At 39.1% G+C, this 12,866-nt stretch overlaps 1 protein-coding gene and 1 non-coding gene across 2 annotated transcripts in view; both read left to right on the plus strand.

Moving 5' to 3' along the window:
* The first annotated feature begins 312 nt into the window (after nt 1-312).
* LOC113991478 lies at nt 313-498 on the plus strand. Its single transcript, XR_003541921.2, has one exon. It is a non-coding gene; the product is annotated as a U2 spliceosomal RNA (small nuclear RNA).
* A 10,410-nt stretch (nt 499-10,908) lies between these two features.
* LOC113986460 (sodium channel protein type 5 subunit alpha-like) overlaps nt 10,909-12,866 on the plus strand; it is a 36,982-nt gene continuing 35,024 nt past the window's right edge. The window contains exon 1 of the mRNA XM_039380646.1: nt 10,909-10,950. The gene's annotated coding sequence lies outside the window, so the exon portion shown is untranslated. The remainder of the gene's footprint in view (nt 10,951-12,866) is intronic.

Genomic DNA, 12,866 nt, shown 5'->3' on the forward strand with positions numbered 1-12,866 from the left:
GCCGGTCCCGCCATGTTCCTTCAGCGCGGCCCCCTGAGCCCCTCAGGGCGAGTCGGGGCGCTCCCCTTTCTTCTGTTGTTCATTCGTTGTCTTCGTCCTGTTCTGTGCTGCCCCAAGCGACGCCAAAAGGCCTGTGTTGAAATAAGAAAGGGCCCACTCGAATAAAGAAAATCAGTTTCATACGTCAATAATAATTGGATAATTTTTTAATCAGGAGTTTTGCATATGCCAATAATGACCAGAGGGTTCCTGTGTGGGGGTGGGACAGCCTGGTTGTGTTGCCAAATAAGAGATAGGGGTGCTGGTTAGAGCATCACTTTGTGGCCTTTTGACTAAGATCAAGTGCTCTTCTCGGTTCTTACCAGTTTAATATCTGATGTGTCCTTGATGAGAGGACTTTATATTAAATGGATTTTTGGGCGCGGGAGTTGGACCCAGAGGTTGTTCCTGCTGCTCAGCACATCATCACGGTGTTGTAGTGCCTCCGGGACACTTTTTGTTTTTTCAGGACAAGAGGTCACAGTCTTAAGCTGTACCAGAGGAAGTTTAGGTTAGACATTAGGAAGAAGTTCTTTACAGAGAGAGTGACTGGGCACTGGAATGGGCTGCCCAGGGAGGTGGTGGAGTCACCATCCCTGGAAATGATTAAGAGACTGGATGTGGAAATTAGTGCTATAGTCTAGTTGACAAAGTGGTGTTGGGTCAGGTATTGCCATTCTTCTTCAATGCTGGCTGCAACCCTAAGAAGACATAATGATTACTTAATTACTTCTGCTAATTTAAATGTTTCTTATTTTGATACAGGTCACTTTCTCTAGCACTGCAGAATGCACAGTGTCCTCATCGTAGTTGCAAGTGGAGGGTCAGATTCTGAAATGAAATGTGCTTTGCCAAAGTCGGTCCTTAACTGCAGTATTTCATAAAATCACAGAACACTTGTGGTTGGAAGAGACTTTAAAGATCATCTGGTTCCAACCCCCTGCCATGGGCAGGGACACCTTCCTCTAGACCAGGTTGCTCCAAGCCCTGGCCAACCTGGTCTTGAACACTTCCAGGGATGCAACATCCGCAGGGCAAGGGCCTCACCACCCTCATAGTGAAGAATTTCTTCCTAATAACTGAACTAAAATCAAGTATTTAGAGGTTAGATTAAGCAAATCTAAGACAAATTTAATGCTGCGATAACAATTTGTCTCCTTTAATCCAGCAGCAAGAGTTGCAGTTGCAGGCACACCACTTTCAGACACCAACAGCAAAAATTGTGCTCATTTTACATTGTTCTGTGAATGTGTTTTTGTGGCTTTTACAGCAGATTTTGGACATGATGGAGTCTAAAATAGTGTGTTGTATTACTTGAATGCCTTGCATATGCAGACATAGAATATGATATCCCAGGAAATGTTAGTCACACAAAAAGGTTAAATAGGATTTCAAACCACCAAGTTTCACATCCCATAAAGGACAGCCTAAATACAGTAAATTCAAACAGTTACATCTGAGTCATGCCCATAAATTATATATAAGCTACAACACTTTCGGTTTTAAGCTATGTGAAATCTACCATGTCCTTTGGGGATTTTTTCAGTGGTTAGCAGCTCTTAAAATGCATGTCTTCTTCATATCTTGAATTTATGTAGCTCTTATCCCAACTGCAGAACCCAAAAGAGCTTTTCCTGGAGGATTAGAGAGGCCTTTGTTTATGCAAAACATTTTCTACTTGTTGTATATAGTTGTAGTACTTGTAGACTGGTTGTATAATTACATTTTTTTAAAAGGGGTTGGAAGTGATGTCCTAAAGCCAATTAGTTCCCATTTTAGCCCAAAACATCATCAACTCCACCGATGTAATTCCTGGAGATATCTGTTTAGTCTCGAGTTGCAACAGATGGTGATTCCAAAACCTTCATATGCAATGTGTTCTACTGCTTCACTATTCTCACTGCCAAGAAAAGGTTTTTCTCGTGCTTCATCTGAATTTCCTGAGCTGCAATCTCAGTCTGTTACTTCTTGTTTCACTCCTCACAGACATGAAGATGAGTTTATTCCACATTTCTTCTTAACTATTTGAAAGCTGCTATCATGTTTCCTTTCAACTTCTCTCTTATAGACAAGATCCATCTGAACTTTACATCATAAATTCATACTTCTAAGGGCTCCAAATCACTCTTACAGTGTATTTCTAAAAGCTTTTAACATTTTATTTGAATACTGTGACTGTCAAGCCTCACAAGAGAGAATGCAGCAGCATGCAGAAGAATCTGGGAAGTTCCAGAGCATTCTTGAAGCTACTGTGGTTAGGGAAATCTAATCTTTATACTCTTCCTTATTACAATGATTATTCACTCAGTGCTTACATTCTGGGCATTTCCATCCTTCCTTCTCTCCTTATCTCAACATCCGGGCTTCATTCCTGAGGCCTGTTGGGTTCTCCACCACTTCCTTTTTGGCTCAACAGCTCTTTGCTCACTGTAGCGTTCTCAGAAATTCACAATTTAGCTAAAGAAGATCAGATTTTCATGGAAATTGAAAAATAGTCCCTAGACTCATGTATGTACACCGTACTCCTTCTCTTCCAAAGCCAAAAGCAAACAGCTAATGTTATAGACTGGATCATCTTACCAGTTTCCTACTGGGGAATGACACAAACATGATGGAAGACTGAAAGATTTACTGTATAACAAAGAAAACCTTGCCTACCATATTTTTTCTGTAATATTGCAGTTAGTTCAGGCTTTATAAACATACACACAGAAACCAGAAAATTATCATTATTGTGATACTCACATTTTTAGCAGCCATCAGTATATATGATCTTTGTTGGACTAGGCAATCTCCAGAGATCTCTTCCAACCACAATGTTTCTGTGATACAAAGGGATCACTGTACTTTTTTTTCACCTTAATGAATTGTTGATCTGACAGGCTGAGCAAACGCTGCATTGTAGACATAAATAGCAGCGACAATCCACTAAAAGTTTTTTTATGCATTAAAAAAAAGCAAAACCAAATTTTTAAATTGTATAAAAGTGTAAAAAGCAAAGGTTCTCTCTATAAGCAAATTAAATTTCAAATCAAATATACAAAAGATGATGACTGCCCTTGAAGACACAATATTATCTTTTTACTAAATGAATAATCCATTGCTGATTATGGATAATGATGATTCGGTTTTATGAATGAAATTATTGTGTCATTTTACCGAAGAATAACACAAAACTGTCAGAATTTTAATACCTTCAAAAGAAGACAAGAAATTACTTTAGAGTATGCATGAAAATGATTGTGTTATGAAAAGAAGCCATCAACCTCCTAATGGACTAATGCATACTGGAATGTAGTAAGGCAGTTTGCTCAGTATTTACTTCCAGAGAAAATTTCACATTGCCTCATTCTTCCCCAGTCCAGAATCCAATAGAACTACATAATTTATACAGGACAGCATCTGAAGCACTTTGACAATTACCATTAGCCTGAAACACGTGGCTAAACGGAATAAAACAAGCCTTCATTTTACCTTTGAAAAAAGGTTAGTAAACAATGAACACATTTCACATTTGCCCCAGAAAGTACCTTAAATCATATGCTTCCCACTGCTGTAACAAAGTGTTTCCCACTGTAAGGATCAGGTTCATGACACCCAAGGAACCTGAATGTACAGAAGTCTTTGGGACCTGATGAGATGCATCCCAGAGTCCTGAGGGAATTGGCTGATGTGGTTGCCAGGCCATTGTCCATGATAGTTGAAAAATCTTGGCAGTCAGGTGAAGTCCCAAGTGATTGACAAAAGGGAAACCTTGCATTCATCTTAAAAGGGTAGAAAGGAGGCCTATGGGAACTAGAGACCTGTCAGCCTCACCTCTGAGCCTGGGAAGATCATGGAACAGATCCTCCTAGAAGCTCTGCTGAGGCACATGGAGAACAGGGAGGTGATTTGAGACAGCCAGCAAGGCTTCACCAAAGGCAAATCCTGCCTGACCAACCCAGTGGCCTTCTATGATACATGAATGGACAAGGGAAGGGCTACAGATATCGTCTGTCTGGACTTCTGTACAGCCTTTGACATTCTTCTTTCTAAATTGGAGAGAGGTGGATTTGATGGGTGGACTGTTAGATGGATAAGAAATTGCGTGGACAGTTCCATCCAGAGGGTAGTGGTCCACTGCTCAGAGTCCCGATGGACATCAGTGATAGGTGTTGTCCCTCAGGGGTCCATACTGGGACCAGTGTTATTTAATATCTTCATCAATGACACAGACAAAGGAATCAAGTGCACCCTCAGTAGATTTGCAGATGACACCAAGCTGAGTGGTGCACTTGATACTCCAAAAGGATGGAATGCCATCCAGAGGGACCTGGATAAGCTCTAGGAGTGGGCCCATGTGAACCTCATGAGGTTTAACAAAGGCAAGTGGAAGGTGCTGCACCTGGGACAGGGCAATGCCCGGTATCAATCCAGGCTGGGGGATGAATGGATCAAGAACAGCCCTCTGGAGAAGGACTTGGGGGTGCTGGTGGGTGAGAGGCTGGACACGAGCCATCGATGTGCACTCACAGCAGAGACCTGATTGTGGCCTTCCAGTGCCTGAAGGGAGCCGACAGGAAAGATGGAGAGGGACTAATTACAAGGCCAGGTAGTGATAGGATGAGTGATGACAAGGGGGAATGGTTTCAAACTGACAGAGGGAAGGTTTAGATTAGATACTAGGAGGAAATTTTTCCCTGTGAGGGTGGTGAGGCACTGGCGAGGGTTGCCCAGGGAAGCTGTGGATGCCCCATCCCTGGAAGTGTTCAAGGCCAGGTTGGGTGGGGCTCCAAGCAACCTGGTGTAGTTAAAGGTGTCCCTGCCCATGGCAGGGGGCTGGTACCAGATGATCTTTGAAGTTCCTTACCACCCAAACCATTCTGTGAATCTATGGATTCTTTGTTGGTTTTTAATTTGTAAAGCTGTTTGGTTTTACAGAATTTTTATGAGTTTCATTCTTGACACATTGAAGCTACTTTGTGTAGCAATGCATTTAATGTGTACTTCCCATAAAAGCTATTTCCTGTTGTTCTGTAAAGTCAATTAGCTATTTAACAAATACCAAATTTCATGTCTGTGTGATTCTTATTTCATTGTGCAGCATGAAAAAAGGGAAATGAGAATCACACAAATTAGTGTCTGGACAAATACACCATGTACTTTACACACTTAGATTCTTTCCTAAGACAGTCTGGGGTGCACCTTTTGTTTATCTCACAGATATTTATTTGCCAGAGCCCCTCATTGTTTTCTGTGACAGACTCATGCCTTTAGATATTTTGCATGATATCAGTTTCTCTGTGTGTCCTTTTTGGTTTTATTGTGTATGTAATATTTAGTTATTCTGTGTTCCAAGTGTAACAAAGAAGATGGATTTCCCCACTCCTTGTTTTTGTTGGGTTTTTTGTTTGTTTGTTTGTTTGTTTGTTTCCTGGTGTCCTTATTACTTTTGTTCCAGGGTTATGATATTTTGTAAGACATTCCTGGAATCTCATCTAGTTCTTGAAATTAGTCAGCCTTGAAATTAAGGAGAATCCCAAAGCTTCTGGCCAGCAATTGAATTAATTCAGCCCATGAAAGATGCCTTTGAGGTTGTATTGGAATAAATGCGTGTGCATTACTTAGAAATCACTCTTAATGGGATCTGCCAGAGGTTATAGTGTTTCCCAAATTGCGGGAATGGCATTCCCTGTATGCCAGTTTAGGTTAGGGACGGGAACAAGGATTGCAAATTCTCTGAATTTGCAGCTGCAGTCAACAGAAATCTCTGCAAATAATTTTCGTGGCAAGTGTATCCAATGCAAATGCTTGAATTACCAAAGAGTATGAAATTTTATTGCTGTGCAGTGAAGTTCTTTCATGACATAAATTTGTAAGAAATATCATTTATGAACTGTAAGCATCAGAGTTAACAACTGTTACAGTGCTCCAGATCTGTGTTATAAAGAATTATTTCCCTATGCAAATCTGTTATGAATTCCCTGTGTACATATGTGTTCGTATATATGTATATAGAGCCAGGTGGGGATGCAAAAACAAAGGTCTAAAGTGATGAGACACTAATGTTTTTGAGTTTTTGAGAAGGCCACAAGTGTTCACAAGTTGTTTTGGTACTTAATTGTCTGTCCTGTTAAATACTTGTTCCATTTTTTTGGTCCACATTTGACGGGTTTTAACTTCAACTTGAAGACCCACAGAGTGTTAAAGCTCTCATTCATTTGTAAGTCTTTATGATTTTCTTTTGAGAAAATCTGTCTGTCATGGAATCAGTTGTTCAGGTTTACAACACGTAAACAGTTCCTCTTCACTAATGGAACGTTCTGATTTTTAGCTCTAAAGATACTTGGAAAGCTTTTTTCATTGCATGTGGTAGGGAGGCAAAACTAACAGCTGATTTCTGTTAATAAAAGCTTTTTGCTATGGTTATGATTTGTGCTTATTTTTATTATGCCCAAAAGGCACATCCTCTGTTCCTGTGGGGTAAATATCTTAAGGAAACTAAAAAATCTACCAGACCTGTGCTCCCTCAGACACGATTTCCACTCCCTGTTCTCCAGAATTTGATGTTTTGCTTTCAGGAGAGTATTTTGATGTCTGTGTTCATACCTGTTCGTTATTATGTGCACAGCTGAGTTTTCTGTGTTTTGTGGGATTTTCTCTGTGAACAGTGATTGAATTTGGTGATTCTAATGGAGGATCATTGTCATCACTGTGTTTGTCTCAGACTCACTTGTGGTCAGTGTTGGCTAATGGACAGTAAATCATAACCAGAAGGTGCAACAAACTCTGTAATTAACAGTCGTGATCTGTCTCTGTGAAAAACTTAACCTAAATTAAAGCATACAAAAAGATACTTTATTTGAAATTCAATAGAGTTTTTCATGAGTAGGTGACATGATCTAGTTGAGCATGGTATGGTTTTGTTTTGCAATATCCATTCCTTGAAAATATGAAATGTTTTTCTCAGGCTTGGGTAATTTTCCTTTCAACTGTTATGGTTAAAGTTACTGGAAGTTTTTAACCTGTAAGTAAAATGAGTTTTATTTTTCCATTGAACTTTTGATAAATGTGTGTGTTTTCTCTCTGTAAAATACTTTTTTACTCAAACTTCCTATGCTTGAGTGAATCATACATGGATAGGCTATAGAATAGGTCAGTATGCAAATTTTGGGATTAGATTTACAGATGCATCCGTTGATGACAGTGACTTATTTGTTGGAAATTTATGTTCTATTCCCTCTTGTATCCACCTGGGATCTTGTATCCAACATGTAATTTTAGCCTATTTCACACATAATATCTTAGTAATACAAATGTATCTTGAAGTGAGAAGGAGCTTTTCAATTATGTGAATTTCAGATGTCTCACTTATACCAGGGGTTCTGTGGTCATTGAGCTGTTGAGGGAAAGGGTCAATCAAATTGGAAAAGGAGGTAAATTTTGCTGGATTTGTGAGGAACTGAAGTAGCTGTCTCATTCCCAAAAATGGGAAAAATAGGAAGAGAAATCTTGTATGAACCCTTTTCCCTCTAAGAGAGAGGAATGTGTGAAGTGTCTGTTTTCCCACTGAACAGGAGACACAGATTTTCAGATTGTACCACAGAGCATTTCTCAGTAGGGGGAAGCTGGTGGATGAGGCAGCTGGATAGAATTTGAGGATAAGAGGGTCATGCAGTGTGCAGGAACTGCCAAATGCCTTGATATCTTTAATGTCTGCATTTATCTGATCTGTAATTTAAAGTAGCAACTAATGTTTAGAGTTAGGGCACTGTTACAAAATATATTTAAATATGCAAAAATCTGGGGTTTTTATCTGCTCTTGACATCTGTACGCTCTTAGTCATTAAACTAATGGTGATGTAGTGCTACCAACAAAAAATATTTGTCTTGTGCTCCAGCAATAAGGAGGAAAAAGAAGAGGGTTGTACTTTGCAGTTAATGGAAGAGAAAGATCCAAGTCAGGACCATGGTGACTAAATTAACAGTAATTTCTGTAATGAAGTTAATTTTAGTAATTTCTATAATGATCATTATCTTTTTGTTGTTAAACTTATCCTTTTTTTGCTCAGTATTCTGAGGAATAATGAATGAAAGTGGGAAGTAAACAACTTTGTTACTATGAGGCTGGGTTTCTCCCCCCTCCCCAGCTCAAGAAAAGATACCTGTCTAAGTGTTTTGGTGTTAGCAGCAAGTCCTAAAGTGCTGCAGATGAAGATCTAGTTGTCTGTCCTCTCTCTTTTGAAATTGTAGATATTACAGTGTGCAAAGAGGGCTCTGTTGGAGTCTGTCTTTACTCCCTGAGCCCCATTTTTCACAGGGACAGATGGATGGAGAAGATGCAGCAGAATAAATATGTGCAGGAAGAGAGCTTTTTTCATTTCATGGCATTAGGTGGTGCATCCCTATAAATGTGGGTGCTTCTGACCATGGCAGTTACGGTGCCATTATAGTGATGCTTTAGTGATCTTCAAAATTCTGCTCTCTTAATTGAACTTCTCTCAAGAACATTCTCTTACTTACTGGAAAAATAACTTACACTGCAACTTAAAACGTCTTACTGTTGCTTGCCCCACAGAACACTTGGGGTTTTATCTCTTTCAAAACCACTTTTAGTTTTTTCCTTCACTGATGGTACCAATCGAGCAAAGTGTTTGATCACTGTTTGTGTGTTTGCCTGCATTAGGGTGGCCTGGCTTTCAAGGATAGCATAGTTCCTTCAGTAGAATTCTTCCAGCAAAGCCCACAGTAACTCTCTTATCATCAGAGAAGATCCATATCCTACTCAATAAAGAAGAAAAAAACTTTAGAGAGTAATGGATTCTGTTAATGTAACTAAGAGAAATATTCACCATCAGGTCTTGCCATTAATGTGTTTGTGTTACTGTCCAATACCTGTTGCTAGCGGGCTTTATACATTTATTTAAATAAATACAAGCAATTTCAGATCTGAGGATAAATATTGTGGGTTTATTTTGCTCAAACAAGGCTTGCATTTTTTAATGGAATATATGGCACAGTGTGACAGTAAATGTATTTTGGGCTCTGACCTTGTATAGAAGAGATAGTGTATTTGACTTTAAGATTTTGTCTGTAAAAGGTATAATGAACATACACCATAGCCTGGGAATAATAAAAAATAGAAATTCAGGAATGAAACACAGTAATATATAACTCTAATTTCTAACCAAAAGCTTTTGCTACAAGGTAAATGGGGTGCCAATATTTTAATGCATGCCTGAAAGTTCAGCTGATTAAAACCTCAGAGTGACATTTGAAACAAGGAACCTTTTGCTTTCTTATATTTTACACATATATTTCCAATTGAACAAAAATCCCTCTTTGCTTTTCATAAATGTAACTATAATTTCAGCAGAAAGAAAATCGTGGATTAATACTTAGGTGATTATTCTTCAAAGGTATCACCCAAGCACTTTTTCCATTTGTACAGTGTTGTCAGTGAGATCATTGTGGGATGATGGGGAGAGTTAAACCTAGATGGGATTCAGAATTTCAGGGTAAAAAGCAGCTGCAACTCCCTGGACAGACTGAGGTCGACGTGCTCCCCAATACAATGTTAAACATCTGCTCAGAGGAACAGAACGGAGTGTGGAAGCAAGTGGAGACTCTGTGACCCCCTCCATTCTGATCCCAGCGGAATGGGAGAACATTGTGGAACTGAGACCGTACAGTGCCTGTCTGACAAGGGAGAATCAAGATGTTCTGCTGCTGAAGCCAACAGCCACATCAAACCCCTTCCTCAGATGCCAAGCCACAACCACCACCCCCTCCCATTATGTAGACCAATCAGAAACAAAAGGTATTTCTGACTAGAGCCACTCAAACTCCACCCAAACACAAATAAAGTAGTATAAAAGTAGGTTGTGGACAGGGGGAAAGTGGGAGAAGACCTCCACCGAAACTGCTGGGATCGGTCGACGGGCTGAGTCCATCTTCTCTCCCCCCAGAGGGACGCCTTGGGTGAGAACTACACTCTACACACATTAAATGCTGCTTTTAGAACTAGGGCTTTTGCTTGTGCTTACCCCATAGCATATTAGCAGATTGCTTCGTATCAGAGCTTGTACTTGCTTAATATCTGGATCAGTAGATTGTATTATCACTGACAACCTTTGAACCTTATTAACCTGTCCCAAATTGTATTAATAAAAAGTGTTATTCCCTAAACTGTTAAAGTGAGTCCTTGCAGTTGCAGGGAGCAGAAAACACCTTGGCGGGACCCGCTGAGGTCTGAAATGCATTTCTCACAAAAATGCTGGAGGGTGATTTTTTTCAAGATGTTTAGGTAATGCACAGTCCAGCTTGTTGCACACATTTTTGATTTTGGAAGTAATGAGTGATTATATTATAGCATATTTTATTATATAATATATTACTATTTTGATATTGTGAATACCTTTGTGCATTACATTTGTTAAAAAACAAACCAAACCAAACAATGGTCCCCCCAAAAGAACCTCCAAAAAAACCCAGTGGTAGATATTTATCCAAATAATCCAAACAAAAAGGTTTCTTGGGTTCGGGTTAGGAGTGGGAAGTGGAGAATGAGGGACAAACTGTTAGGTGGCAGAAATGGCTGCACAATTTAGAAACAGCAATAGTCCTCTAAAATGTCCAAGTTTGATTTTATAAAGGACTAAAATCTGTTAGGTCTGCTGATAATGATTGAGACGGATAACTATTGAGATAATTATTGAAGTATTTACTCTTTATGAAAATGGAGTAGATGATAGCTGTAACTTTTGGCAAGGTATTGTACAGCACAGAAAAGAGAGTTTTGTCTGTCCTGTTTCCTGAGGTGTTGCTCTGAGTTGCTTTCTCATTTTTTTCTTATTCCAGATGAAGAAATGAACACATCTTTATTCCCATGTGGAAGAATCTACTAAATGCATCCTAACACCAAACTAAGCAGTTAGTTTACTCTTTATTTTTTCAGATCCAGGTGCTCACAGGAAATATTCGGTGGGTGGCTCTTGAGAAGGAAATGGATAGAAATAATTTGGGGCACAGAAGTGGTTATAATATGTGCTAAAACTAGATTGAAACATAAATAAGGACATTTTTATGTTTATGTTCCTTCTAGTTTTCTTGTCTCGAGAAACTCCTCAAAATGCCCCTTACTGACTTTGCTTGTGTTTTACTGTGAAGTTCTATGAGTTTAAATTTCACTTTTATGGACTGTTGGAGATCTAATGGTCAATAGTTTGATTGCTGTTACCTTGCCACACCTAAAAGGAACTCTTTGTGCTTTTAGGGAACTGAAAGGAGTTTTGAAATTTGTATAAATGGAACCAAATCAAGGAGTTGTGTGTAAGGCTTGAGTTTGTATTTTGTTTTTCAATCCAAAAGTCTAAATCTGTTAGTTATCATCTCTAGTGATAAGTCATTGCCCCAGGAAGCATCTTGTAAATTGTGTCTCTGACACTTTGTATTAATAGATTCATTTTTTTGGCATTACTTTGCTATTCTAGAAAATTGTCCCAAAGCTCTGTTTTTATCTTAAGAAATTTTAATAGCAAATTGTACTTTAGTAGTGCCCAGTGTCTGTTTCAGTTAATGGCTTGTTGTTCACCCCTTTCTATTGCTTTGCACGTCATTTGTTCAGTAAATTTGATCAGTCTCTGTGGAATTCCTCAGGTTTTGACTTGAAAAGCTGCTGTGTCATTTTTGCAGTACCCAAAGTCAGCCTTAAGCCAGTCAGACTGACCTCAAAGCAGGGCTAGCTATGCACACTGAGTTCACTTCCTCTCAAGAGGAGAGAAATAAATAAGTTCCACTTTCATTTAAAAGCAAAAGTTGAATTTGAAGATGTGTTTTTGTATCCCTGATCCTGCCAAGAGTGGTACTTTAGTAACTGAAGGTCCCCTCAGTGCATTTCTATCTGTTACTGATGGACCACTGTCTGCTATGGAACCAGAGATATCAACACCTGGTGCAGCATTTTCAATTCTTAATTGAATTTAAATGGGAATTTCTTTCATGCCCTGTAATGGAAAGAGCAGATCTGGATTTGAGCATTGTGTTCACCTCAGCAGCCCACTTTACGTAGTGTGTTGTTGCAATTTCCTTGTAGTTACACACCCAGGTTTGTTCTCCCAGGCTCCAGAAGAAATCACATTCAGTTGTCCTTCAGCTACTTCTGGGAACGCTGGTTCTGTGTCTTCCCTCCCAGAATCAGTAACTAGGGAGACTTTTCTGTCTAATGCAAAGACTGAAATTATTTCTAAGGGTAACACTTTACCTCAGTGTCTTGACTTAAAAATTCAGCTGGTTCAGCAGCTGACGAGGTGACTGAGTTCAGCTGAGCTTCAGGAATTCTGAGTAGTCACTCTGTCTTTTTAAAACGATTTACCCATCTATATCACAAGGATTTTTTTCAGTCACATATTCTTAGCTTCCTCTTTCCTAACCCAAGTCACAACCTGTAAATACTTGGCAGCTGTTGAAAGGCCCAAAAGTCTGTTGTTCTATATGAGCACTAGTATGTGGCTGGTACAGGTCTGTTGAAGAAATCCTCTCACATTGTCCATGAATGCTTGTCCAGTTCTGACTTCTGGTCACTGTTGCTGAAGGGAATGTGTAAGGTTTCTTTGCTTATGATCACTGCTTTTGTCAGATTCAGTATTCACTTTTTTCAAAAATTCATCTCCCAAATTCTTAATATTAAAACAGTGTTTGTATATGCTAAAACAGTTTTCTTTGTTTCATTTATTACAGTCAATATAGCTCCCTAAAAGCTCAGTCTCTCTATTGTCCTTAAAATTGCTTTGAAGATCAACTCGATCTTCTTAGAATTATTAAAAGTTAAAAAAAAAGAAAGAGCATCT

Source organism: Pipra filicauda, unplaced genomic scaffold (assembly GCF_003945595.2).
Source record: "Pipra filicauda isolate LSUMZ 115617 unplaced genomic scaffold, ASM394559v2 scaffold1_size10287979_pilon, whole genome shotgun sequence".
In the NCBI taxonomy this organism is placed as follows: Eukaryota; Metazoa; Chordata; class Aves; order Passeriformes; family Pipridae; genus Pipra; species Pipra filicauda.